Here is a 27,279-nt window from a genome sequence, read left to right as displayed (position 1 = left end):
TTGTTCGCAATTTATCGGTTCTCGGATCACTGTTGTTCACAATTTACCAGTGCTGGGACCATTGTTGTTCACAATTTATCGGTGCTGGGACCACTGTTGTTCACAATTTGTCGGTGCTGCGACCATTGTTGTTCACAATTTATCGGTTCTGGGATCACTGTTGTTCACAATTTGTCGGTGCTGGGACCATTGTTGTTCACAATTTATCGGTGCTGGGATTACTGTTGTTCACAATTTATCAGTGCTGGGTTTGAGAATGCATACGGGGCGCCCTTTTAATAAAAATGCATATGGGGTAAGCTTTTAGTGGTTTATAGTGAGATACCTCCATAGCGAAGTAGCAGTGTGGTGAACCAATGGTTAATATAAGTAGCCCATTTTGCTTGCTAGAATTAGAAACAATGAGCTTCTTCTTTGACCACCTGTTTACGTTATTGATTTTCTTTATGTATAAGCCTGCCTTGTGTTAATCAAGCAAAGAGATATGATAAAGTTGAATTCTAGTATAAGGAGTTGTCATGCAGCTGCATTAATGAATGGATCTCCCTTTGCAGGCAAGGTCAAAACACATCCCAAGCCAGAGATAAGGTAGCCTCCCTTTTCCTTGGCATGAACAAGTATTACCTGTGAGTGGTCGGTCATTATGTCAGTTAGCATGGCTTGCCAAGACTCAGCTTATGATTGGTATTAACCCCTTGCTACTCATGTCCCTCCCCACTCTGAAAATGTATAATTGTGTGGATCTGCCTATGTAATTTTGCCTGCTCTATGAGATTGACCAGACTCTGTCAAGAGTTGAAATCAATTCTAAAGATAAGGTCAGCTGCAGCTAATAAATTGTGTTAAACTTTCAAGTGTTATTCTCATCAGTTATTGCTGAACCAGACTAAGGGTAAATAAATCCGGTATCGTCAGGTTCACGGTTGTTCACAATTTATCGGTGCTGGGTTCACAGTTGTTCACAATTTATCGGTGCTGGGACCACTGTTGTTCTCAATTTGTCGGTGCTGGGTCCACTGTTGTTCTCAATTTGTCGGTGCTGGGACCACTGTTGTTCACAATTTATCGGTGCTGGGACAACTGTTGTTCACAATTTATCGGTGGTGGGACAACTGTTGTTCACAATTTATCGGTGATGGGACCACTGTTGTTCACAACTTACATTAATGATTTAGTCATCGGAATCGGAAATACAATTTCAAAATTGACAGTCAGCACATAATTGGCAGCTGTAGTTAATACAAAGGAAAAATGCGAAAAATACAGGAAGACGTCAGTAAACTTGCAAAATGGGCGTGTAAATGGCAAATTAGTTTCAATATTTATTGTGTATTCCCTTGCCTTGTTTGCCCTCCCTAAATGCATTACCTCATTCTCCAGATTGAATTGCATTTGCCACTATTCTATCCACCTCTCCATTCCACTGATATCTTCCTGCAGTCCACAGCTTCCCTCCTCACCATCAACCACACGACCAATTTTTGCATCTTCTGCAAAATTGTTAATAATACCCCGTACATTTAAATCCAAATCAATGATCTGTGCTACGAAAAGCAGCGACCGAGTACGGATCCCTGCGGAACCCCACTCGAGACAGCCTTGCAGTCACAAAAACACCCGTCGACCATTGCTTCCTGCCACTCAGTCAATTTTGGATCAACTTGACAATTTCCCTTGGATCCAATGGGCTTTTACACTTTTGACCAATCTGCCATGTAGGACTTTGTCAAAAGCCTCGCGAAAATCTATGTAGACTACAAAAAACGCACTACCCTCATCCACCTTCCTTGATACCTCCAAAACAATTCAATTCAAACGACCTTCCCTTAACAAATCCATGCTGACTGCCCTTCATTAATCCGTCCCTTTCTAAATGAAGATTAATACTTTCCCCCAGAATTGTGCTCAATACCGAGGTTAGGCTGACTGGCCTGCAATAATTCGATCTATTCCTTTCTCCCTTTTTAAACAACGGTACAACTTCAGCAGTCCTCCAATCCTCCGGCATCACACCTGTAGCCAGGGAGGATTGGAAAATGATGGTCACAGCCTCCGATATTTCCTTCCTTGCTTCTGTTAACAGCCTGGGATGTATTTCATCCGGGCCTGGCGATTCAGGTGGAGTGATTTGGGGACTTCCCTTCCCTCTTTGCAAACGTTTGCACCGCAGGTCAAGATCACAAATCCAGTTCCAAATTTGGGCTACTTCCGGGTTTGAACCTCAAATCGCGAAATACACCCCGACCCCAACGAGCCCAGAAACAAGAACGTGTCTTTAAATTAACGTGTTGCAGACACATTCTATGAGAGGTCTGTCTGGACAATGAAAGGGCGTTTTTGAACTGTCATTCGGTTATCCGTTTCCTCCTGAACAAACACCACAGTGTTATTTTGTCGCTCAATTCCACAAATTAGGTAAAATAATCAGCTGCACAAGGCACTGCTGGGAGTTGAACCCAGGATCTTCTGTTTACTAGACAGACGCTTTAACCAACTAAGCCACAGCGCCAATTGATGACATTTTGTCTCCACCTCCTCTCATTAATATCTATCAGCGACACTTCACTGTTGGGGGTTCAGGCCGTTTTATCTTTGTCTGTTTCGCTTGTCCGTTCACCTGTGCATTCCGACACTAACCGGATTTCTCGCTGTGTTTATCTTTGTGTATCCATCAGTGCGTTGATACACGGATGATTATGTGTGATTGTATTTGTTACATTAAATAAATTCGGGGATCAGACAATTCTCGCTCTGACATTGGAGAACTATTGAGCCGAACTTCACAGCGAAGTGTTGTTTATTGTGGTGCTGAAACTAAAAAATCGTAAGAGGAGCAAAAAGGGAAAAGGAGAAAAACTTGTGAGGGAAAATGAGGACAACTCTCAAGGTTTTTCCAAATATATTAAGAGAACGAAGGGAGGCTTGGAGTAATGTGGGCCGCTTGAAGACAGATGGAGGTGATATTGTAATTGAAAATCAGGAAATGGCAGAGTTGCTAAATTTTTACTTTGCATCGGTCGTCACAGAAATGGATGAGGCTATCATAGCAGAGACACTAGGAAAACTGTTAACAAATCAAGGGGTTTCGTTTTAGTAAAATAATGGCAATGGAGAAAATAATTAGGCTAAAGATAGACAAATCTCCACGACCTGATGTTTACCATCCCAGGGGATTGAAAGGAACAAGTGAGGAAATTGTACATGCTTTAGTCATGATCGATCAAAACTCTCTTGATTTAAGAATTGTTATTTAATGAAGCGCATCTTGATTGGAGGCTTCTGTTTGAGAAAGATCTCGAAGTGATAATTGAGAGACCGAAAATGAAGCTGTTTGTCAGGAGCGCTGATGCTGTCGGTTGTTCGCTGCTCTCGTGTTGCCCAATTGTTAAGCGTGCGTTACTTATTTATAGCAGTATGGGCTCCAGAAATGACCAGGTTGTGAGTTCGAGCGTCTTCTAAAACAATCAAACCTTTTACTCCGAACATTTTGACTGGAGTTCAAGGTACAACTGGTATGTTCCATAACGCGTCTATTTCTTAGAGTTCCCATGGGAGCTCTTGGGTTCCTCCGGCCTGCCGTCTTGCACTAGCAGGTGCCAGTTTACTTGTTCATAGGGGGAGAGGGGACTTTTAGCGGCAGCTCATATGGCAAAGGGGCCGGTACGAGATCTTTAAATCTAAAGAACCAAACAAACAATTCTTCTTTTCGTTAAGCCGATATTCATCGGTTGGAAGTTTCGTGTTGGCAAAATTTGGAAGGGAAATATGCTTCCTGGTGTCACTGTGTAACGGAAGAAATTATTCAGCTTACAGATGTTAATACGCTGAAAGGTCGAGAGGCCTTTTCCAGCTCCCGTGTGGGACAAGTTCAGCTTTTGTGCCGCTGGGTAAAGTGTTATTTTAATTGGTGCTAACGAATGACAAGACATTTGGCACAAACAAGAAGAATTGTAAACTCACGAGTTCACTGTCCATGTTTCTTACATCATGTTCAACAGGAACAAGGATTCTCCTCAACATGTTGCTGATAATTTTATAAAACGGACCTCACCCTTGCTTGCCGGCTGCAGGGATGATTCAGAGGCCTCCCATGAATATGCACGATGGGAGCTTATGTAGTATCGAGCCTGGGTAGCTCAGTCGGTAGAGTATCAGACTTTTAAAGTGGGCAGTGAGCTGAAGGTCCAGCGTTTAATTCCCTGTCCAGGCTCCAAATTTCGGAATAGCTGGCAAGCTGTCACTTTGCAGCGGGACCTGCTATGTGTTGTCAAAGTTTCGGAAGTATCCTTTTTCCCAGTGTGGGCAGTAATGTGATGTCTGAAGCGGTTCCCCATCAGGAATTCTAGTTCACTGTATTAATTTCGCAACACTCATTAAACTCTGTAAAAAAAGACGAATGCTTGTTCAAATCGCCATTAATCAACCAGTAACTTTTTGTTTCCGGCTGAATGAAATGCTAACTTTTTTATGCTCTCATTCACCAGGCCGAAATTAGGGAGTTCAGAGGGGAAGAGAAAAAGGAAATGAGAGGCAAAGAGAAATATGACTATGGACTGACGGCCAACATAAAAGGGAATCCAAAAGTCTTCTGCAGGCATGTGAACAGTAAACGGGCAGTAAGCGGAGGCGAGAGGCGGATTCGTCCGGATCAAGGAGATCTACTCATGGAGGCAGAGGGGATGGCCGAGGTACCAAATGAGTACTTTGCATCTGTCTTTACCAAGGAAGAAGATGCTGCCAGAGTCTCAGCAAAGGAACTTATAGTTGAGATACTGGATGGTCTAAAAATTGAAAAAGAAGAGGCACTTGAACGGCTGGCTGTACTTAAAGTAGGTAAACCTCCTGGTCCGGATGGGATGCATGCTGTGTTGCTGAGGGAAGTAAGCGTGGAAATTGCAGAGGTACTGGCCATAATCTATGAACATCCTTCGATATGTGGGTGGTGCCAGAGGACTGGAGAATTGCAAACGTTGCACCCTTGTTCAGAAATGGGTGTACGGATAAACCCAGCAAATATAGGCCAGTCAGTTTAACCTCAGTGATGGGGAAACTTTTAGAAACGATAATCCGGGACAGAATTAACAGTCACTTGGTCGAGGATGAATTGATTAGGGAAAGCCAGCACGGATTTGTTAAATGCAAATCGTGCTTAACTAACCTGTAAGAGTTTTTGATGAGGTAACAGAGAGGATAGATGAAGGCAATTCAGTTGATGCGGTGTATATGGACTTTCAAAAGGTCTTTGATAAAGTGCTGCATGGTAGGCTTATCATCAAGAAAGGGACAGGAAACAGAGATTACTGGTGAATGGTTGTTTTTCGAACTGGAGAAAGTTGTCCAGTGGTGTTCCCCAGGGATCAGTGCTCGGACCACTGCTTTTCTTGATATATATTAATGACTTGGACTTCAGTGCACAGAGCACAATTTCAAAATTTGCAGATGAAACAAACCTTGGAAGGGTAGTAAACAGTGTTAAGGACAGTGATAGACTTCAAATGACATAGACAGGCTGGTGGCATGGGCGGAGACGTGGCAGATGAAATTTAACGCTGAAAAATGCGAAGTGATACATTTCGGTTGGAAGAACGAGGAGAGGCAATATAAACTCCAGGGCACAAATGTGAAAGCGGTACAGGAACAAGGAGAGGTTCATGTGTACAAATAGTTGAATGTGGCAGGGCAGGTTGAGAAAGCGGTTAAAAAGCATTCGGGGTCCTGGGCTTTATAAATAGATGCATAGAGTGCAAAAGTATAGAAGTCAGGATGAAACATTATAACACATTGGTTCGAACACAACTGAAGTATTGTGTCCGGTTCGGGACACCGCACTTCAGGAAAGATGTGAAGGCCTTGGAGGGGGAGCAGAAAAAAATTACCAGCATAATTGCAGGGATGAGGGACTTTAGTTACGTGGATAGACTGGAGAATCTGAGGTTGTTCTCCTCGGAAAAGAGACGGTTTTGTGGAGATTTGATAGAGGTATTCAAAATCATGAAGGATCTCGACATAGAAGATGGAGAGAAGATGTTCCCATTGGCGGAAGGGTCAAGAACCAGAGGACATCGGTTTCAGGTGATTGGCAAAATAACCAAAGGTGACATGAGGAAAAACTTTTTCACACAGCAAGAGGTTCGGATCTGAAATGCACTGCCCGAGGGTGTGATGGAGGCAGATTCAATCATGGCCTTCAAAGGGGAACTGGATAAGTACTTGAAAGGACAAAAAATGCAGGGCTTCGGGGAAAGGCGGGGGAGTGTTTCTAGCTGGATTGCTCTTGCAGAGAGCGAGCACGGACTCGATGGGCCGAATGGCCTCTTTCCGTGCTGTTGCCTTTCCATGATTCAACTCAATGTGCGTGAGGCGATGCAAAGGGAACAGAGCGTGCCTCAAATCGACACACCTCTCAGTATCCTCCCAAGCAATGCAGTTTCAGAGCAAATAATTCTGAAACGTCTCACTTGACAACTCAAGTCGTACACTCGAAACCAATTTGGTAAAGGGAGACTAATATTGGTGATTGGAAATATTTAGTGTGCAACTTGATATTGATGGACACCGGAGCAGAAAACGAGATTGGATGCACAGACGTGGTCTGAAAGGATGGCCGATCGGCTGTGGGAGGCAACGAACTTTTATACTGGCTGCATAGCTGAAATAATAGCGGCTCGTTGGTCTAGGGGTATGATTCTCGCTTAGGGTGTTTCATTGAGTGCTATGCGAGAGGTCCCGGGTTCAAATCCCGGACGAGTCCTCCTTTTAGTGAAAAGTCACCAATTGGCTTCTGATATCTTTTCAGTGTTGCTGTTGGTTGAACTGAATGAAATCCAGAGTATGTTTGAGCTCCAGTGGACTCAATGCCGAAGTTTCGTCGGCGCAACACACGTGAAGGAAATAAAATGTCTCAAGATGATGAGGAGATTGAAGCTGAATTTGGATTTTTCCCAATTCAGGCGGATATTAGATGACGGGATAGAAAGTCACATATCCAAGTTTGCCGATGACACCAAGATGGGCAGCATTGTAAGCAGTGCAGATGGAAACATAAAATTACAGAGAGGCATTAATATAATAAATGAATGGGTAAAATTGTGGCAAATCGATATCAATTTAGTCAAGTGTGAGCTCATCCACTTTGGACCAAAAAGGATCGATCAGAATACTTTGTAAATGGTGAAAAGCTCGAAACAGTGGAGGTCCAAAAAGACTGATGTGTCCATGTACATACATCATTAAAATATCATTGACAGGTACAAAAAATAATCAAAAATGTTAATGGAATGTTGGTCTTTATATCTAGAGGACGAGAATACAAGGGGCTAGGCATTATGCTACAGCTATACAAAGCCCTGCTTAGACCACACCTGAAGTACTGTACTCAGTTCTGGGTAACGCACCAAAGGAAGGATATATTGGCTGTGGAGTGAGTGCAGCGTCGATTTACTGGAATGTTACCTGGACCCCAAGGGTTAAAATACGCGGAGAGATTACACAAACCAGGGTTTACCTCGAATTTAGTCGATTAAGGGCTGATTTGATCGAACTTTTCAAAATATTAAGGGGAACTGATGGAGTAGATAGAGAAAAACTATTTCCGCCGGTTGGGATGTCTAGGACGAGGGGACATCGCCTGAACATTAGGGTCAGGACTTTCAGGAGTGAAGTTGGGAAACACCTCTGCAAGCAAAGGGAGCGAGAAGTTTGGAACTCTCTTCCACAAACGGCAGTTGATGCGAGCTCAATTGTTAATTTTAAACCTGAGATTGATCGATTTTTGTTAACTGAAGTTATTAAGCGATACGGGGCTAAGGCGATTATATGGAGTTCGGTCATATATCAGCCATGATCTGTTTGAATTGCGGAACAGGCTCGAGGGGCGAAATGGCATAATTATATTCCTCAGCTCCCCATTGGTGAGAATGATTCTGCATTGGCCGGAAATCGAACCAAAGTCTCCCGCATAAGAATTGAGAATTCGACCCCTGCACAACCAATGCGCGCGTTCTTAATAGCGGCAAGTGTCCATTTGGAATCCGATCTGAACGAACATGCCGTTTACAGCTGCGGTGGCCGAGTGTTTAAAGCGTTGGACTCAAAATTCAATTGAGGTTTTCCTGCGCAGTGTTGAATTCTGCTCGCAGAGCCACTGTTCAAAGATCACTTCAGTGCTGAAATAGATTATTTGGAGTTAATTGACCGCATTTATCTCTCTCCCAGAATGAGAGATTCTACAGCGTGGCCGGTGCTTTTAATTAGTGTCGGATCTTCTCTTGAAAGACTTCAAGACCCGAGAAGGAATCTCTCCCAACCTGTAACTTAAATTCTGCTAGTTTGCAAAACCTGACATTTATACTCTTTATTTTCTTTGCCTGCATCTCTCTATCTCTCCCTGTCTCTGTCTCTTGTCTCTCTGTGTTGTCCCCGATGGACTTCTCAGGTTTCCTTGAATGGCGAGAGCTGATCTAACCGGCAACAATAGCAGAAAAGGGTAAAGGAAAAAAAAAGACTGAGACAGTAGGAAAAGGAAAGGTGCAACCCAGCTGATAAATTCGTAGCTAATGTCTCCACATTCATGGCTCTTCGCTCTCATAGTGAATGAAAGCAGCAATTTGAGTAAAGTTTACTTATGGTGGAGTGTAAACAACAATGTCGTTTCAGAGTAATTCATTCTGTAAAGTGTTACTTGATAATACAAGTCGTCCATTCAAAAGGAATTTGATATTGTTGATATGATATAATTGGTGTAGAACCTGACATTTTTCGACATCGTATATCGTACAAGAAAGCGGAATTGTATGGACAGAGCGTTCTGAAAGGATGGCGGATCGGCTGCGTTGCAGTAAAATTTTACAGTGGCTGCACGGCTCTGTTGCCAGTTGGTCTTCGGGTCTGATTCTCGGTCAGGGAGTTTCACTGGTTCAAAACCCGTTGAGCCCCGTTGTGTCCCCATTTTCAGTCAAAGATCACCAATTGGCTTCTCATTTCCTTTCAGTGGTGCAGAAGGCAGGTTTGACTTATCTCCAGCAGAGCATGTTTGAGCACCAGAGGACAGAATGCAGAGGGTTTGTTCACGCAACACACGTAGACGAAATGAAGATAATCTTTCAAGAAGTTGTACAGATTGAAGCCGGCACATGAATTTATCCCAATTCAGGCGATCTCAAGGGCACAGAATACAAAAGGTAAAGGATGCTGCATTGTCCTGGAAACAAACTCATGGTTTACCGCCGGAAGGCAAGGGTTCCACTCTGAACCACCAATGCACACACGGCTGCAGACTGCACGTGCAGCGTTGGATACATGTCTGGAACATGCAGTCTGGCAGAATTCCTGTGACTGAATAAGTAGGTCAAACATGGACTTGAAATTCACGGGGGGTTCAAAACCAGTTCATACTGCTACTGTAAACAATGGTTAAATAAATAAGAGCTGTAATTACCAAGCAGTGCTTGTTTCTCCCAGAAATAACAATATTATCCAGCCATATGTCCACCTCCAAGATTTAATATAAGATATGGGATTTGAGAACCTCTTATTCACTCACTCACCTGACGAAGGGGATAATCTCCGAAAGCTTGTGATTTTAAAATAAAGTTGTTGGACTGTAACCTGGTCTTGTAAGATTCCTTACAAGATTTCACGATATACGACGAATTGCCGTTAAGCTGCACCTTAAATTCTGTTCAATCACAGAATTTGGAGATTCATACTATTTTTCTTTGCATGTATCTCTCTATCTCTGTCTGCGTTTCTTCTCTCTCTGTGTTTCCCCCTGATGGACTTATCCGGCTTCTTTGAACGGCCAGGTCTGCAAACCCGTGCGTTCCAGAAGGGTTTCTGTAACGCCCGGGTTTCCAGAATGTCAGATCTTCAGTCCATTTGTTGGATTTCGACGGGATGAGCTTTGCGATTTTCGTCTCCGTTTTTGGAAAATATAAACCCAGATGGGTTTTCACCTCCTCGGGTCCCGTGACCTTCTGGTAATGGGAATGAACCCGATCTCGCACTCGGTCTTAATATCTGTATTCTCATTGCTTAAGAATAAAATTACGGGGTTACAGTTATTTTGAGGACACATTTTAGAAATTAACACATAACAGACTTATTCGAAAACTAGAAGCACGTGGGATTAAAGGGCCGGTGGTAACGTGAGCACGTAATTAGCTAAAGGATAGGAGGCAGAGAGCAGTGGTGAACGGATGTTTTTCTGACTGGAGAGAAATATGCAGTGGGATCCCCCAGGGGTCGGTATTAGGACTATTGCCTTTCTTGTTATATATACGTGACTTGGAGGTAGGAATAGGGAGTACAGTTTCGAAATTTGCGGATGATACAAAACTTGGCAACGTAGAAAATAGTGAGGAAGATAGCAGCAGACTTCAGGAGAACAGAGGCAGACTGGTGAAATGGGCAGTCACGTGACAGATTTAACGCCGATCAATGTGAAGTGATGCACTTTTGGAAGAAGAACAAGAAGAGGCAGTATAATCTAAATGGAACAATTTATGGGGGGTTCCAAGAGCAGAGGGACCTGGGGGAGCATATTCACAAAACAGGGCAAGTTGATAAGGTAGTTAAAAAAGCGTATGGGATATTTGGCTTTGTAAATGGGGGCATTGAATTTAAATACAAGGAAGTCACACTAAACCTTTACAAACAACTGGTTAGGCCTCAGCTGGAATGTATATTACACTTCTGGGCAACATATTATAAGAAGGATGAAAAGGGATTGAAGAGGATTCAGAGCAGGTTGGCCTGGATGATACCAGGGATGAGGGACTTTAGTTGTTTGGAGAGATTGGAGAAGCTGAGATTATTCTCCTTACAGCAGAGAAGATTAACGGGAGACCTAATAGAGGTATTCAAAATAATGAGGGGTTTTGAAATAGCAAGTAGGGAGAAACTGTTTCCTCTGGCAAGTGGGTCGGTAACCAGAGATCACAGATTTAAAATATTTGGCAAAATAACTAGAGAGGAATCTAAGAGATTTTTTTTTCACACAGAGGGTTTGTTAAGATCAGGAACGCACTTCCTGAAAGGGTGGTGGAAGCAGATTCCATGGGATCATTCAAAAGGCAATTGTACATGTACTTGAGGAGGACTAATTTGCAGGGTTATGGGGAAAATCTGGGGTGTGGGTCTAATTTGGACAGGTCTTCGAAAAATAGCCGGCACAGGTACTATGGCCGAATGGCCTCCTTCTATGCTGTAAGAGTCTATGATTCTATGATTAGCTTCTGAATCGTTGGAATTGATAATATTTAGTGTTGTGGAGCCAATAAAATTATAACCATGATATTCGGCTTCTCCATTCCCTTATGAATATCGGAGATTTTTATGTCCAGGCGGGGTGGGACTGAATGGGGGATAGAGTGCGGAGATTGGAATGGAATCTCAGCAGAATGAACTTGGTCTCAACAGCAGGCGGTGAACCTTCTTCTCCAGAGAGATTCGTCATTTCAGTTCAGAAGGAAAAATGTATCAAGAAAATCGGGTGAAACAGATACGGAATGATCCGGGACTTACAGCACATCCCTTTTAAACAGACACAGACACGGAAAGATCCAGGACTTACAGCACATCCCTTTTTAACAGACACAGACACGGAATGATCCGGGACTTACAGCACATCCCTTTTTAACAGACACAGACACGGAATGATCCGGGACTTACAGCACATCCCGTTTAAACAGACACAGACACGGAATGATCCGGGACTTGCAGCACATCCCTTTTAAACAGATAGAGACACGGAAGGATCCAGGACTTACAGCACATCCCTTTTAAACAGACACAGACAAGGAATGATCCGGGACTGACAGCACATCCCTTTTAAACAGACACAGACATTGAATGATCCGGGACTAACAGCACATCCCTTTAAACAGACACACATGCGGAATAATCAGGGGCTTCCAGCACATTGCTTTTAAACAGATCGACACACGGAATGATCCGGGACTGACAGCACATCCCTTTTAAACAGACACAGACACGGAATGATCCGGGACTAACAGCACATCCCTTTTAAACAGAAAGAGACACGGAATGTTCCGGGACTAACAGCACATCGCTTTTAAACAGATACTGACACGGAATGATCAGGGACTGACAGCACATCCCTTTTAAACAGACACAGACACGGAATAATCAGGGACTTACAGCACATCGCTTTTAAGCAGATAGACACACGGAATGATCCGGGACTTTCAACACATCGCTTTTAAATGGACACACACACGGAATGATCCGGGACATGCAGCACATCGCTTTGAAACAGATAGAGACACGGAATGATCCGGGACATACAGCACATACCTTTCAAACAGGCACAGACACGGAATGATCCGCGACTTACAGCACATCCCTTTTAAACAGACACAGACACGGAATGATTCGAGACTTCCAGCGCATCGCTTTTAAACAGACACAGACTCCGAATGATCCGGTCATAAATCATACTTATGGTACATAAGTTTCTCTTACGTTCACCATAAGATTTACTCGTTTAACAATGACACCACTGTACACTTTGATTATTCGCGACCTCACAATCTCAACACCTTCGTGGTTGGAACTGTTGCTGATTTCAGCAAACAATGAAAAAACCTCCGTCTGCAGTTTCGAGAAGGGATCCGACTTTCTGGATGAAATAATCAAGATTAAACACATCACCGACGAGGATGGGATTTGAACCCACGCGTGCAGAGCACAATGGATTAGCAGTCCATCGCCTTAACCACTCGGCCACCTCGTCGCATTCGCATGCGCAAACGTGCGAAAGCTCCTTTATTCAAAATGAAAATACTGGCTGTGTTGCCAAACTGAAATAAAAAAGGAAATGCTGGATATGCTCAACAGGTCAGGCAGAATCTTTAGATATCGATACAGAGTTAACATTTCATATCGGTGACCATCACATGAGGATGCTATTATAATCCTGACTTGCGCCTTGTGGGATGGCTTTGGGGAGCCAGGAGGTGAGTCAGTCGGCGCAGAATATCCAGCCTCTGACCTGCTCTTGTCGCCACAGTATTTCGGTGGCTGGTCTAGTTAAATTTCTGGTTCATGGTGACCACCAGGATGTTGATGGTGTGGGATTCCTGGAAAGATTCCAGGAATGAGGGGCTTTAGTTTCATGGATAGACTGGAGAAGCTGGGGTTATTCTCCTTGGAATAGAGACGGTTGCGAGGATATTTAATAGAGGTATTCAAAATCATGAAGGATCTGGACAGAGTAGATAGACAGAAACTGTTCCCATTGGCGGAAGGGTGAAGGACCAGAGGATTTAAGGTGTTTGGCAAAAGAGCCAAAGGTGACATAAGGAAAAACTTTTCTACACGGCGAGTGTTTCGGATCTGGAATGCACCGCCCGAGGGATTGGTGGAGGCAGATTCAATCATGGCCTTCAACAGGGAACTGGATAAGTATTTGAAACGAGAAAAAAAATACAGGGCTACAGGGAAAGGGCGCGGTGGGGCGGTGGGGTCCAGCTGGATTGCTCTTGCAGAGAGCCGGGACGGACTCGATGTGCCGAATGGCCTCTTTCCATGCTGAAACCTTTCAATGATTCTATTCTATGTGCAGGGGGCGATGCAAAGCGACCGGAGCATGACGTCAATCGACCTGCTCATGTCCATTCCCTGATAATAAATCCGAGTGTGATGTAAAGAAGAAATACATAATTATGGTCCATATCTTTCATCTTATGCTCACCACGAGAGATACTTCGTTTACCAGGGGGCCATTGCGCACTTTGATTGATACTTCACCTGGATCACCCCTTACACTCCCAACACCTCCGTGCAAGAAACATTTTGGGTGGCAATTCAGACTTTGCTGATTTGTGCAAACAGATGTCAGCCAGCAATGCGGAAACGCACTTCTTTGGAAAGAAGATTTTTAGGTGAGGCGGCCAAAATAAACAGCTCGACTAATTGTGGTCGAGGTGAGATTCCAACCAACATAATCGAAAAATTGGCTCCAGCATCTCAGACAGATAAGCTACTCTCCAACATACCAGTCTGCCCATTTCTGATGAAAAAGTTCAAAGGGCTGAAACCTGACCTCTGGTTCTTTCTCCACAGGCGCTGCCTGACCTGCTGAGTGTTTCCAGCATTTTCTGGTTTCATTTTTGTAATTTCACAATGGCTGTTTTCCTGAAAACACCCAATTTGACCCAAGGACAAAGCTCACACTTCACTTTCCCCACGCGCTTTGAGGTCTGTCGTTTCTGAACAAAATCCCTTCCGCGCCGAACATTCAAAGGACCTTTCGCTCACGGCCAACCTCCTGTAATCGACACTTTTTCACCATTACCGCTCTTCTCATTTCTCCTCATTCCTTTTCAATCGGACATTTCCACAGACCTATTAAGATCAAGCGGAACATTTCCAACCTGACTGCACCGCTCAGATTGCCAAAAGTGCACCTTTCAGCCGTCATTCGCAGCTATGGAGCGCCGCCCGTCTCTCCCGCTCATCAACTGCTTGGCGAAAAGCGCCAACGACCATGAAAACAAAACCCAGTTCTTCAGTTAACATCCCTCGTGTTACAAGATACCCCATGGAAATTTCACGGAAAAGTATGCCGCTGTCCTTCCGAATGCCAGCCCTGCTTTCTTAGTGCTTGTCTCTGGAACAGTCACGCAGATCGAAATGTATCGATTGGTTTCAAGGCACAAATGAACATTGGTGTGAACGGAACATGTGCCCCCGAGAAACAGCGGTCGATGTGGAGCAAACTTAAAGGCGTAAGAATGTGAAAGTGAATGTTAGAGTGGGCAAGGCCGCAGTAAAATCTCAATGAAATGGACCATGATTGTGGAAGGAAGAAAAATCTGGAAGAAGCGGCGGGTCTGAATTTTGGATCATCCAGCAGAGACACATGAGGGAATAAAAACAGGATACAGATAAAGGTGCTGGAGGCAGATAGAAAAAGCACGAAATAAGAGGAATGAAAAGAGAGTGACTTAGTGGAGCGCGAAGAGATACAGTAGCAGAATGGTTATGTTAATGGCTAATAAGCCAGAGACCTGGACTCATAATCCGGGGTCACGAGTTCATAATCCCGCCATGACAGCTGGAGAATTTCAATTCAATTAATGAAAAATAAAACCTGGAATTAAAATACCAGTATCAGTAATGGTGGCCATGAAACGACCGCATTGTTATAAAAACCCATCTGGTTTACTCATGCCCTTCAGGGAAGGAAACCTGCCGTCCTTACCCAGTCGGGCCGATATGTAACTCCAGACCCACAACCACCAATGTGGTTGATTCCTAATTGCCCTCTAAAATGGCCAAGCAAGCCACTCAGTTGTAAAATCTCCATTAAAAAAAGTCATAATAAAACCGGACGGGCCACAAGGCACCGGACACGACAAAGGCTCAAATCAAGCCTAGTCGACCCTGCAAAGTCCTCCTTACGAACATCTGGGGACTTGTGCCAAAATTGGGAGAGCTGTTCCACAGACTTGTCAAGCAACAGCCTGACATAGCCATACTCACAGAATCATACCTTTCAGCCAAAATCCGCAGACTCTTCCATCACCATCCCTGGGTATGTTCTGTCCCACCGGCAGGACAGACGGACCAGACAGTGGCGGAACAGTGATATGCAGTCAGGATGGGAGTGCTCAGCATTGACTGTGGACCTCATGGCATCAGGTCAAACATGGGCAAGTGAAACCACCTACTGACAAGCCCTCAGCAGCTGATATCAGTCCTCCTCCATGTTGAACACCACTTGGAGGAAGCACTGAGGGTAGCTGGGAGACTTCAATGTACACCACCAAAGGTGGCTCGGTAGCACCACTACTCGCCGAGGCCTGAAGTGCATTGCTGAATGAATCAACACGAGGGAAAAACCAACTTGACCTCGGCCTCACCAATCGACGTGTCGCAAATGCAACTGTCCATGACAGTATTGGTAGGAGTGACCACTGCACAGTCCTCGTGGAGACGAAGTCCTGTCTTCGCATTGAGGATACCATCCAACGTGTTGTGTGGCACTACCACCGTGCTAAATGGGATAGATTCATAACAGATCCAGCAGCTCAAAACTGGGCATTCCATGAGGTGCTGTGTGGCCTTCCTGCAGCAGCATAATTGTATTCCAGCACAATCTGTAACTTCTTCGCCCGGCATATTCCTCACTCTGCCAACAAGCCAGGGAATCAATCCGGGTACAATGAGGAGTTTGGAAGAGCATGCCAGAAGCAGCACCAGGCGTACCTAAAAATGAGGTGCCAACCTGGTGAAGCTACAACTCAGGACAAAATGCATGCTAAACATGCTATAGATTAGAGCAAAGCGAATCCACAACCAACGGATCAGATCAAAGCTCTGCAGTCCTGCCACAGCCAATCGTGAATGGTGGTGGACAATTAAACAACTAACGGGAGGAGGAGGCTCTGTGAACTCTGTGGACATCCCCATCCTTAAGTGATGGACGAGTCCAGCACGTGAGTGCAAAAGACAAGGCTGTAAGCGTTTGCAGCCAGAAGTGCCGAGTGGATGAATCCAACACGGCCTCCTCCCCATATTCATAGCAGCCAGTCCTCAGCCAATTCGATTCAATCCACGTGATATCAAGAAACGGCTAAATGCACTGGATACAGCAAAGGCTGTGGGCCCCGACAACATTCCGGCGGTAGTACTGAGGTCTTGTGCTCCAGAACCAGCTGCGCCGCTAGCCAAGCTGTTCCAGTGCAGCTACAACACTGGCACCTACCCGACAATGTGGAAAATTGCCCAGGTATGTCCTGTCAACAAAAAGCAGGACAAATCCAATCTGGCCAATTACTGCCCCATCAGTCGACTCTCAATCATCAGCAAAGTGATGGAAGGTGTCGTTGACAGTGCTATCAATCGGCACTTACTCACCAATAACCTGTTCAACGATGCTCAGTTTGATTCCGCCAGGACCACTCGGCCCCAGACCTCATAACAGTCTTGGTCCAAACATGGACAAAAGAGCTGAATTCCAGAGGTGAGGTGAGAGTGACTGCCCTTGACATCAAGGCAGCATTTGACCGAGTGTGACACGAAGAAGCCCTAGTAAAATTGAAGTCAATGGGAATCAGGGGAAAACTCTCCAGTGGCTAACACAAAGGAAGATGGTAGTGGTTGTTGGAGGCCAATCATCTCAGCACCAGGTCATTGCTGCAGGAGTTCCTCAGGGCAGTGTCCTCGGCCCAACCATCTTCAGCTGCTTCATCAATGACCTTCCCGCCATCATAAGGTCAGAAATGGGGATGTTCGCTGATGATTGCACAGTGTTCAGTTCCATTCGCAACCCCTCAAATAACGAAGCAGTCCGAGCCCGCATGCAGCACGACCTGGACAACATCCAGGCTTGGGATGACAAGTGGCAAGTAATATTCGCGCCAGACAAGTGCCTGGCAATGACCATCTCCAACAAGAGAGAGTCCAGCCACCTCCCCTTGACGTTCAACGGCATTACCATCGCCGAATCCCCCACCATTAACATCCTGGCGGTCACTATTGACCAGAAAATTTACTGGACCAGCCATATAAATGCTGTGGCGACGAGATGCTGGGTATTCTGCGGAGAGTGACTCACCTCCTGACTCCCCAAAGCCTTTCCGCCGTCTACAAGGCTAAGGTCTGGAGTATAATGGAATACTCTCCCCTTGCCTGGATGAGTGCAGCTCCAACAACACTCAAGAAGCTCGACACCATCCAGGACAAAGCAGCACCCTTGAATGGCACCCGAGCCACCACCCGAATCATTCACTCCCTTCACCACCTGCGCACAGTGGCTGCAGTGTGTACCATCCACGGGATACACTGCAGCAACTCGCCAAGGCTTCTTCGACAGCACCTCCTAAACCGACGACCTCTACCACCTAGAAGGACAAGAGCAGCAGGCACATGGGAACAAAACCACCTGCACGTTCCCCTCCAAGTCACACACCATCCCGACTTGGAAATATATCGCCGTTCCTTTATCGTCGCTTGGTCAAAATCCTGGAATTCCATTCCTAACAGCACTTTGGGAGAACCTTCACCACACGGACTGCAGCGGTTCAAGAAGTCGGCTCACCACCACATTCTCAAGGGGCAATTAGGGATGGGCAATAAATGCCGTCCTCGCCAGCGACGCCCACATCCAGTGAACGAAGAAAACATTAATGTGAAGACATTGGCTGCAGCAGCGGGGTTGCACTTTTTATTTTCCGACTGTCTCAATCTTTCTTTATTAACTGGACAAATCAAATTGCGCAGGGCAGCCTTGAGGAAGAGTTTATTGAGTGTATTAGGGATGGATTTCTTGAGCAGTATGTAACTGATCCAACAAGGGGCCAAGCAACCTTGGACCTGGTCCTGTTTAATGAGCCAGGATTAATTATTAATGTCCTAGTTAAGGATCGCCTTGGAATGAGTGACCATAACATGGTTACATTCCATATCGAATTAGAGGGTGAGAAGATTGGTTCTCAAACAAGCGTACTGAGCTTGAATAAAGGAAACGATGATGGTATGAGAGCGGAACTGATTAAAGTGGACTGGGAAAATAGATTAAAGGGTAAGACGGTACATGAGCAGTGGTGTTCATTCTAGGAGTTATTTTACAACTTTCAAAAAAAAAATATTCCACTGAGGAAAAAAGGGTGTGAAAGAAATGACAGCCATCCGTGGCTAAGTAAAGAAATTAAGGACAGTATCCGACTAAAAACAAGGACATATAAGGTAGCCAAACTTACTGGGAGGATAGAAGATTGGGAAGTCTTCAAAAGACAGCAAAAAGTAACTAAAGGATTGATTATGAAAGGGAAGATAGATTATGAAAATAAATTAGCAAAAAATATAAAAACAGATAGCAAGAGTTTCTATAGTTATATAAAAAGAAAAAAGGGTGGCTAAGGCAAACATAGGTCCCTTAGAGGATGAGACCGGGAAATTAATGGTGGGAAACATGGAAACGGCAAAAATGCTGAACAAATATTTTGTTTCAATCTTTACGGTAGAGGACACTAAGAATATCCCAACACCGGACAAACAGGGGGCTCGAGGGGGGAGGAGCTAAATACGATTAAAATCACTAAGGAATTGGTACTCAGTAAAATAATGGGACTGAAGGCGGATAAATCCCCTGGACTTGATGGCTTACATCCGAGGGTCTTGAGGGAAGTGGCAGTAGGGATTGTGGATGCTTTGGTAATAATTTTCCAAAATTCTCTGGACTCGGCAAAGGTCCCGGCAGATTGGAAAACTGCTAATGCAACACCCTTATTTAAAAAGGGTAGTCGGCAGAAGGCTGGAAATTATAGACCAGTTTGCCTAACATCTGTGGTGGGTAAAATTTTGGAATCTATTATTAAGGAGACAGTAGCGGAACATTTGGATAAACATAATTTAATAGGACAAAGTCAGCATGGCTTGACGACGGGGAAGTCATGTCTGACAAATTTGCTTGAGTTCTTTGAGGACATAACGTGCAGGGTGGATAAAGGGGAACCAGTGGACGTAGTGTATTTAGACTTCCAGAAGGCATTCGACAAGGTGCCACATAAAAGATTATTGCTTAAGATAAATAATCACTGGATTGGGGGTAATATTCTGGCATTGGTGGAGGATTGGTTATCCAACAGGAAGCAGAGAGTTGGGATAAACAGTTCATTCTCGGACTGGCAACCAGTAGCCAGTGGTGTTCCGCAGGGGTCGGTGCTGGGTCCCCAACTCTTTACAATCTATATTAACGATTTGGAGGAGGGGACCAAGTGTAACATATCAAAGTTTGCAGATGATACAAAGATGGGAGGGAAAGTGGAGAGGGAGGAAGACATAAAAAACCGACAGGGGGTTATAGACAGGCTGGGTGAGCGGGCGGAGATTTGGCAGATGCAATACAATATTGGAAAATGTGAGGTTATGCACTTTGGCAGGAAAAATCAGAGAGCAAGTTATTATCTTAAAGGCGAGAAACTGGAAAGTACTGCAGTACAAAGGGATCTGGGGGTCCTCGTGCAAGAAAATCAAAAAGTTAGTATGCAGGTGCAGCATGTGATCAAGAAGGCCAACGGAATGTTGGCTTTTATTGATCGGGGGATAGAACATAAAAACAGGGAGGTATTGCTGCAGTTATATAAGGTATTGATGAGACCGCACCTGGAATACTGCATACCGTTTTGGTCTCCATACTTAAGAAAATACATACTTGCTCTCGAGGCGGTACAACGAAGGTTCACTCGGTTAATCCCGGGGATGAGGGGGCGGACATATGAGGAGAGGTTGAGTAGATTGGGACTCTACTCATTGGAGTTCAGAAGAATGAGAGGCGATCTTATTGAAACATATAAGATTGTGAAGGGGCTTGATCGGGTGGATGCGGTAAGGATGTTCCCAAGGATCGGTGAAACTAGAACTAGGGGGCATAATCTTTGAATAAGGGGCTGCTTTTTCAAAACTGATATGAGGAGAAACTTCTTCACTCAGAGGGTAGCAGGCCTGTGGAATTTGCTGCCCCAGGAAGCTGTGGAAGCTACATCATTAAATAAATTTAAAACGGAAATCGACAGTTTCCTAGAAGTAAAGGGAATTAGGGGTTACGGGGAGCGGGCAGGAAATTGGACATGAATTTAGATTTGAGGTTAGGATCAGATCAGCCATGATCTTATTGAATGGCGGAGCAGGCTCGAGGGGCCGATTGGCCGACTCCTGCTCCTATTTCTTATTGACCTTCTCTGCTGGTGTTGCAGGTTCGATCAGGCATCGCCGTTTCAGGAAGCCTGAGAAGTCCATCAGGGGACAATACAAGAGACAGAGACAGGGAGAGATAAAGAAATGCATGCAAAGAAAATAAAGAGAATACATAGAATCATGCAGTCATAAAATGGTAACAACACAGAAGGAGGCTATTCGGTCCATTGAGCCCGTGCCGGCTCATTGTAAGAGCGATCCAGTTCGTCCCACTCACCCGCTCCTTCACGTGTGTTGCGCCTTGGAAACTTCCACACCCTGTCCTCTGGAGCTCAAATATTCTCTGGAAAAAAATCAATTCTCCCAACAGCAACACCGAAATGATGTCGGAAGCTAATTGCTGACTTTTCACGAAAAGCACTGAGATAGGAAAGATCGTGCGGAATTTGAAACTGAGATCTCACGTATACCATTTAACGCAAAAGCTCTAAGCGAGAATCATACCCCGAGACCCACGAACCGCTGACATTGAAATCGTACACCAGTTAAAATGTGCGCTGCCTCCCACTGCCGATCGGCCATCCTTTCAGACCTCTTCTGTCCATCCAATCTCGTTTTCTATTCTGGTGCACAGCAATATCAAGTTGTACATTAACGACTTCCAGTGACCAATATTAGTCTCCCTTTACCAAATTGGTTTCGACTGTACGATTAGAATTATGAAGTAAGACGTTTCAGAATTAGTTGCTCTGAAACCACATTGCTTGGGAGGAGACTGAGAGATCCAGATGAACAGCGGAACGTTGGAGTGCATGTCCACAGATCACAGAAGGTAGTAGAACAGGTAGATAAGGTGGTTGTGAAGTCAAAAAAGGATACTCTCCTTTATTAGCCGAGGCATAGAATATAAGAGCAGGGAGGTTATGGAAGAAATGTATGAAACAATAGTTAGGCCACAGCCAGAATACTGCGTACAGTTGTGGTCACACATTACAGGATAGGTGTGATTGCACTAGAGAGGGTACAGAGGACATTTACGACAACGTTGCCAGAACTGGAGAATTTTAACGATGAGGATAGATTGGATAGGCTGGGGTTGTTTGCTTTGGAACTGATGAGGCTTTTGGGAGATTTAATTAAGGTGTATAAAATTATGACGGGCCTAGATAGAGTGGACAGCAAGAACCTATTTCCCTTAGCAGGGAGGTCAATAATCAGGGTACATAGATCTAAGATAATTGGTCGAAGGATTAGAGGGGAGCGGAAGAATTAATTCCCAGCCAGTGAACGGTGGGGGTCGGGAAATCACTGCCTGAATGGGTGGGAGAGGAGGAAACCCTCATCGCATTGAAAAATAAAAACTTCAACATGCACGTGAAGATCCGTAACCTACAAGATTAGTAACCAAACACTGGAAAGTGAGATGAGGCTCGGTACCGATTTTTCGGTAAGCACAGGCAAGATGTGCAGAATGGCTTCCTTCAGTGGCCTAACTTTCTATGATTCGATGATATGATTGCCGTCTGTCTCGGCATCGCGATAATATACACTCTACCATAAGTATACTTTAATCAAATTGGTGCTTTGTTTCACTGTGAGAGCGAAGAGACATAAGTGTGTAGACATTGGCTGCTGCAACTCGGTTGCACCTTTACTTTTCCTACCGTCTCAGTCCTCTTCTCCAGCCTTCTCTGCTGGTGTTGCAGGTTAGATCAGCCTTCGCCGTTCAAGGAAGCCTGAGAAGTCCATCAAGGGACACACAGAGAGACATGAGACAGAGACGGAAAGATAGAGATATGCATGCAAATCAAATAAAGAGTATAAATGTCAGGTTTTGCAAACTAGAAGAATTTAAGTTACAAATTGGGAGAGATTCCTTCTCGGGTCTTGAAATCTTAGAAGAGAAGATTGGACGCCCGATTAAAAGCACCGGCCACGTTGAAGCATCTTGGAGAGAGGTAAATGTGGTCAATTAATTCCATTTAATGTATTTGAGCATTGAAGAGATCTTTGAAGAGTAGCGCTTCGAGCAGAATTCAAACCGAGGCAGGAAAACCACATAGGAGTTTTGAGACCACCGCTTCAACCTCTCGGCCATCCCAGCTGTGAACGGCATGTTCGTTCAAACAGGATTCCATTCAGAAACATGCAATGTCTGCATAAGTTAGCATTGGTGGTTCAGGGGTAGAATTCTCGCCTGCCACGCGGGAGACCCGGGTTCGATTCCCGGCCAATGCACGATTATTTTGCATTCTGCACCAAGGAGGAACTTCGGAACAGGATTGTCGTTTTTGGTCCTTCCAGCCTGTTCCGCAACTCAATGAGATCATGGCTGAGTTGTGACCGAAGTCCCTGTAACCGCCTTCGTCCCATAGTTCTCAATACGTTTGGTTAACAAAAATCTATAAATCACGGGTTTGAAATTAACAATTGAGCTTACATCAACTGCCGTTTGTGGAAGAGACTTCCACACTTCTACCTCCCTTTGCTTGTGGAAGTGTGTCCTAACTTCACTCCTGAAAGTCCTGACTCTAATGTTTAGGCTATGCCCCCAAGTCCAAGACACCCCAACGAGCGGAAATAGTTTCTTTGTAACTACCCCATCAGTTCCTCTTAATATCTTGATAATTTCGATCATATCAGCCTTTAATCTACTAAATTGCAAGGAATACAACCATAGTTTGTGTAATCTCTCCTCGTAATTTAACGCTTAGAGTCCAGGTATCATTCTAGTAAATCTACACTGCACTCCCTCCAAGGACGGTATATACTTCCTAAGGTGCGGTGCCCAGAACTGAACACAGCACTCCAGGTGTGGTCCAACCAGAGCTTTGTGCAGATGTAGCATAATGTCTATTCCCTTGTATTCTCATCCTCTAAATATACAGGCCACCATTCCATTAGCCTTTTTGATTATTTCCTGTACCTACCCATGACATGTTATTGATCTATGTACATGGACACCTAAGTTCCTGTGGAACTTCACAGTTTCGAATTATTCACCTTTTGTAAAGTATTCTGATCTATCATTGTGAAGTCCAAAGTGGATGACCTCACACTTGCCAAAATTGAAATCCATTTGCCACGGTTTTGGCCATTCATTTATTATATTAATGTCTCTCTGGAATGTTATGCTTTCATCTGCACTGCTCACAACGCTGCTCATTTTGGAGCCATCCACAAACTTCGATATGTCGTTCTCGAACCCGTCATCTAATATTAATGAGAACGCGTGAACTGGGGGAATTCACATTCAGCATCAATCTCTTCATCATCCAGAGACATTTTATTTACTTTACATGTGTTGCACCTTGGGAAACTCAGCACTCTGTCTTCTGGAGCTCAAACATGCTCTGCATGTAATTCAATCCCACCAACAGCAATACTGAGAAGATGTCAGAAGCCGATTGGTGTCTTTTCACTCAAAGTTGTGGAATAGTAAGGCTCATCCGGGATTCGAACGCGGAACTTCTCGGACTTTAATTAACGAAAGCCCCAAAGCGAGAATCATGCATTTGGATCAACCAGGCGCTGTTACTTGCTTTGTGCAGCCAGTGACAAGTTTCGTTGTCTTCCAAAGCCGATCGACCATCCTTTCAGACCTCTTCTGTGCATCCAATCTGGTTTTCCATTCCGGTGTGCACTAATATCAAGCTGTACACTAACTATTTCCTGTCGCCAATATTAGTTTCCCTTTACTAAATTGGTTTCGTCTGTGCGACTTTTATTATCAAGCAAGACGTTTCAGAATTAGTTGCTCTGAAAATACATTGCTTTGGAGGACACTGAGAGGTATCGATGAAAAGAGGGATCTTGGAGTGCATGTCCACAGATTCCTGAAGGTAAGAGGACACGTAGTTAAAGTGGTTAAAAAGGCATACAGGATACTCTCCTTTATTAGCTGACGCATAGAATGTAAGAGCATGGAGGTTATGGTAGAAATTTATAAAACAATGGTTCAGCCTCAGCAAGAAAGCAACATATAGTTGTGGTCACCACATTACAGGAAAGATGTGATTGCACTAAAGATGGTACAGAGGAGATTTACGACACTGTTGCCAGAACATGATAATTTTAGCTATGAGATTAGATTGGATAGGATGAGGTTGTTTGCTTTGGAGATGAGTAGGCTGTTGGCAGATTTTATTGAGGTGTATAAAATTATGACGGGCCGAGATTGAGTGGATAGCAAGGACCTATTTCCCTTAGCAGGGAGGTCAATAATCAGGGTACATCGATCTAAGGTAATTGGTAGAAGGATTAGAGGGGAGAGGAAGATTTTTTTCCCACCCAGTGGACGGTGGGGGTCGGGAAATTACTGCCCGAAAGGGTGGGAGATGCAGAAACCTTCATCGCATTGAAAAAATAAAAACTTCAATATGCATGTTAAGATCCGTTACTAAAAGTATTAGATATCAAACGCTGGATAGTGTGATAAGGCTAGGTATCGATTTTTTCGGCCGGCACAAGCACGATGTGCAGAATGGTTTCCTTCTGTGACCGAGCTTTCTAGGATTCGATGATACGATTGCCGTCTGTCTCGGCATCGTGATAACATACACTCTCCCATAAGTATACTTTAATCAAGTTGGTGCTTTGTTTCACTGTGAGAGCAGAGACATAAGTGTGTAATCATTTGCTACAGCAGCTGGGTTGCACCTTTATTTTCCTACCGTCTCAGTCCATTTTTTTACCCTCCTCTGCTGGTGTTGCAGGTTCGGTCAGCCTTCGCCGTTCAAGGAAGCCTGAGAAGTCCATCAGGGGTCACACAGAGAGACAAGAGACAGAGACAGGGAAAGATAGAGAGATGCATGCAAAGAAAATAAAGAGTATAAATGTCAGGTTTTGAAAACTAGCGGAATTTAAGTTACAGATTGGGAAATATTGCTTCTCGGTCTTGAAATCTTGGAAGAGAAGATTGAACGCCCAATTAAAAGTACCGGCCCCGTTGAATTATCTCTCATGCTGGGACAGAGGTAAATGCGGTCAATTAATTCCAATTTATGTATTTGAGCATTGAAGAGATCTTTAAACCGGAGCACTGCGAGCCGAATTCAAACCAAGGCAGGAAAACTCCATTGGGGTTTTGAGACAACAGCTTGAACCACTCGTCCATCGCAGCTGGAAACGGCATGTTCGTTCAGACAGGATTCCATTTAGAAACATGCAAATTCTTCACAACCCAGCATTGGTGGTTCAGGGGTAGAATTCTCGCCTGCCACGCGGGAGACCCGGGTTCGATTCCCGGCCAATGCATAATCGTTTTGCATTCTGCACCAAGGAGGAACTTCGGAACAGGAGTTTGGTCTTTGATCCTTCCAGCCTGTTCCGCAACTCAATGAGTTGTGACCGAACTCCCTGTACCCGCTTTCCTCCCATATCTCTTAATACCTTTGGTTAACAAAAATCTATAAATCACGGGTTTGAAATTAACAATTGAGCTCGCATCAACTGTCGTTTGTGGAAGAGATTTCCACACTTCTCCCTCCCTTTGCTTGTAGAAGTGTGTCCTAACTTCACTCCTGAAAGTCCTGACTCTAATGTGTCGGCTCTGCCCCCAAGTCCTCGACACCCCAACGAGCGGAAATAGTTTCTTTGTAACTATCCCATCAGTTCCTAATAATATCGTGATAATTTCGATCACATCAGCCTTTAATCTACTAAATTGCAGGGAATACAACCATAGTTTGTGTAATCTCTCCTCGTAATTTAACGCTTCGGGCCCAGGCATCATTCTAGTAAATCTACACTGCACTCCCTCCAAGGACAGAATATCCTTCCGAAGGTGTGGTGCCCAGAACTGAACACAGTACTCCAGGTGTGGTCCAACCAGAGCTTTTTGTAGCTGTAGAATAATGTCTATTCCCTTGTATTCTCGTCCTCTAAATATATAGGCCACCATTCCATTAGCCTTTTTGATTATTTCCTGTACCGGTCCATGACATGTTATTGATCTATGTACAGGGAAAACCTAAGTTCCGATGGAACGCCACAGTTTCCAATTTTTCACCTTTTGTAAAGTATTCTGATCTATCTTTGTGATGTCCAAAATGGATGACCTCACACTTGCCAAAATTGAAATCCATTTGCCACGGTTTTGTCCATTCATTTATTATATTAATGTCTCTCTGGAATGTTATGCTTTCATCTACACTGCTTACATCGCTTCCCATTTTGGGTCCATCGGCAAACTTCGATATGTCGTTCTCTATCCCGTTATCCAATATCAATTAGACCGCCTGACCTTGGGGAAATTCACATTCAGCATCAATCTCTTCATCATCTTGAGACATTTTATTTACTTTACATGTGTTGCCCAGGCATAGAATGTCAGAGCAGTGAGGTTGTTCTTGAAATGAATATAACACTAGTTAGGCCACAGCTGGAGTATTGCCTACAGTTGTGGTCACCACATTACAGGAAAGATGCGACTGCACGAGAAATGGTACAGATGTGATTTACGACGATGTTTAGAGGACTGGAGAATTTTAGCTATGAGAATAGATTGGATAGGCTGAGGGTGTTTTCTCTGGAACCGAGGAGGCTGAGGGGAGATTTAATTGAGGTGTACAAAATTATGACGGGCCTGGATAGAGTGGAAACGAAGGACCTGTT

At 44.4% G+C, this 27,279-nt stretch overlaps 5 non-coding genes across 5 annotated transcripts; 3 read left to right on the top strand and 2 right to left on the bottom strand.

Moving 5' to 3' along the window:
* Positions 1-2,435: 2,435 nt before the first annotated feature.
* trnat-agu (transfer RNA threonine (anticodon AGU)) lies at positions 2,436-2,509 on the bottom strand. The gene has a single exon. It is a non-coding gene; the product is annotated as a tRNA-Thr (tRNA).
* A 4,153-nt stretch (positions 2,510-6,662) lies between these two features.
* On the top strand, positions 6,663-6,751 carry trnap-agg (transfer RNA proline (anticodon AGG)). Its single transcript is given in 2 exon segments — positions 6,663-6,698; positions 6,716-6,751. It is a non-coding gene; the product is annotated as a tRNA-Pro (tRNA).
* A 5,921-nt stretch (positions 6,752-12,672) lies between these two features.
* Positions 12,673-12,754, bottom strand: trnas-gcu (transfer RNA serine (anticodon GCU)). Its single transcript has one exon. It is a non-coding gene; the product is annotated as a tRNA-Ser (tRNA).
* A 10,077-nt stretch (positions 12,755-22,831) lies between these two features.
* On the top strand, positions 22,832-22,902 carry trnag-gcc (transfer RNA glycine (anticodon GCC)). The gene has a single exon. It is a non-coding gene; the product is annotated as a tRNA-Gly (tRNA).
* A 2,947-nt stretch (positions 22,903-25,849) lies between these two features.
* On the top strand, positions 25,850-25,920 carry trnag-gcc (transfer RNA glycine (anticodon GCC)). The gene has a single exon. It is a non-coding gene; the product is annotated as a tRNA-Gly (tRNA).
* The last annotated feature ends 1,359 nt before the right edge of the window (positions 25,921-27,279 follow it).

The sequence above is a fragment of the Heptranchias perlo genome, chromosome 20 (genome assembly GCF_035084215.1).
Source record: "Heptranchias perlo isolate sHepPer1 chromosome 20, sHepPer1.hap1, whole genome shotgun sequence".
NCBI classification, from domain to species: domain Eukaryota; kingdom Metazoa; phylum Chordata; class Chondrichthyes; order Hexanchiformes; family Hexanchidae; genus Heptranchias; species Heptranchias perlo.
Note: the sequence above shows the minus strand (reverse complement) of the source record. Positions and strands in the feature narration are given on the sequence as shown.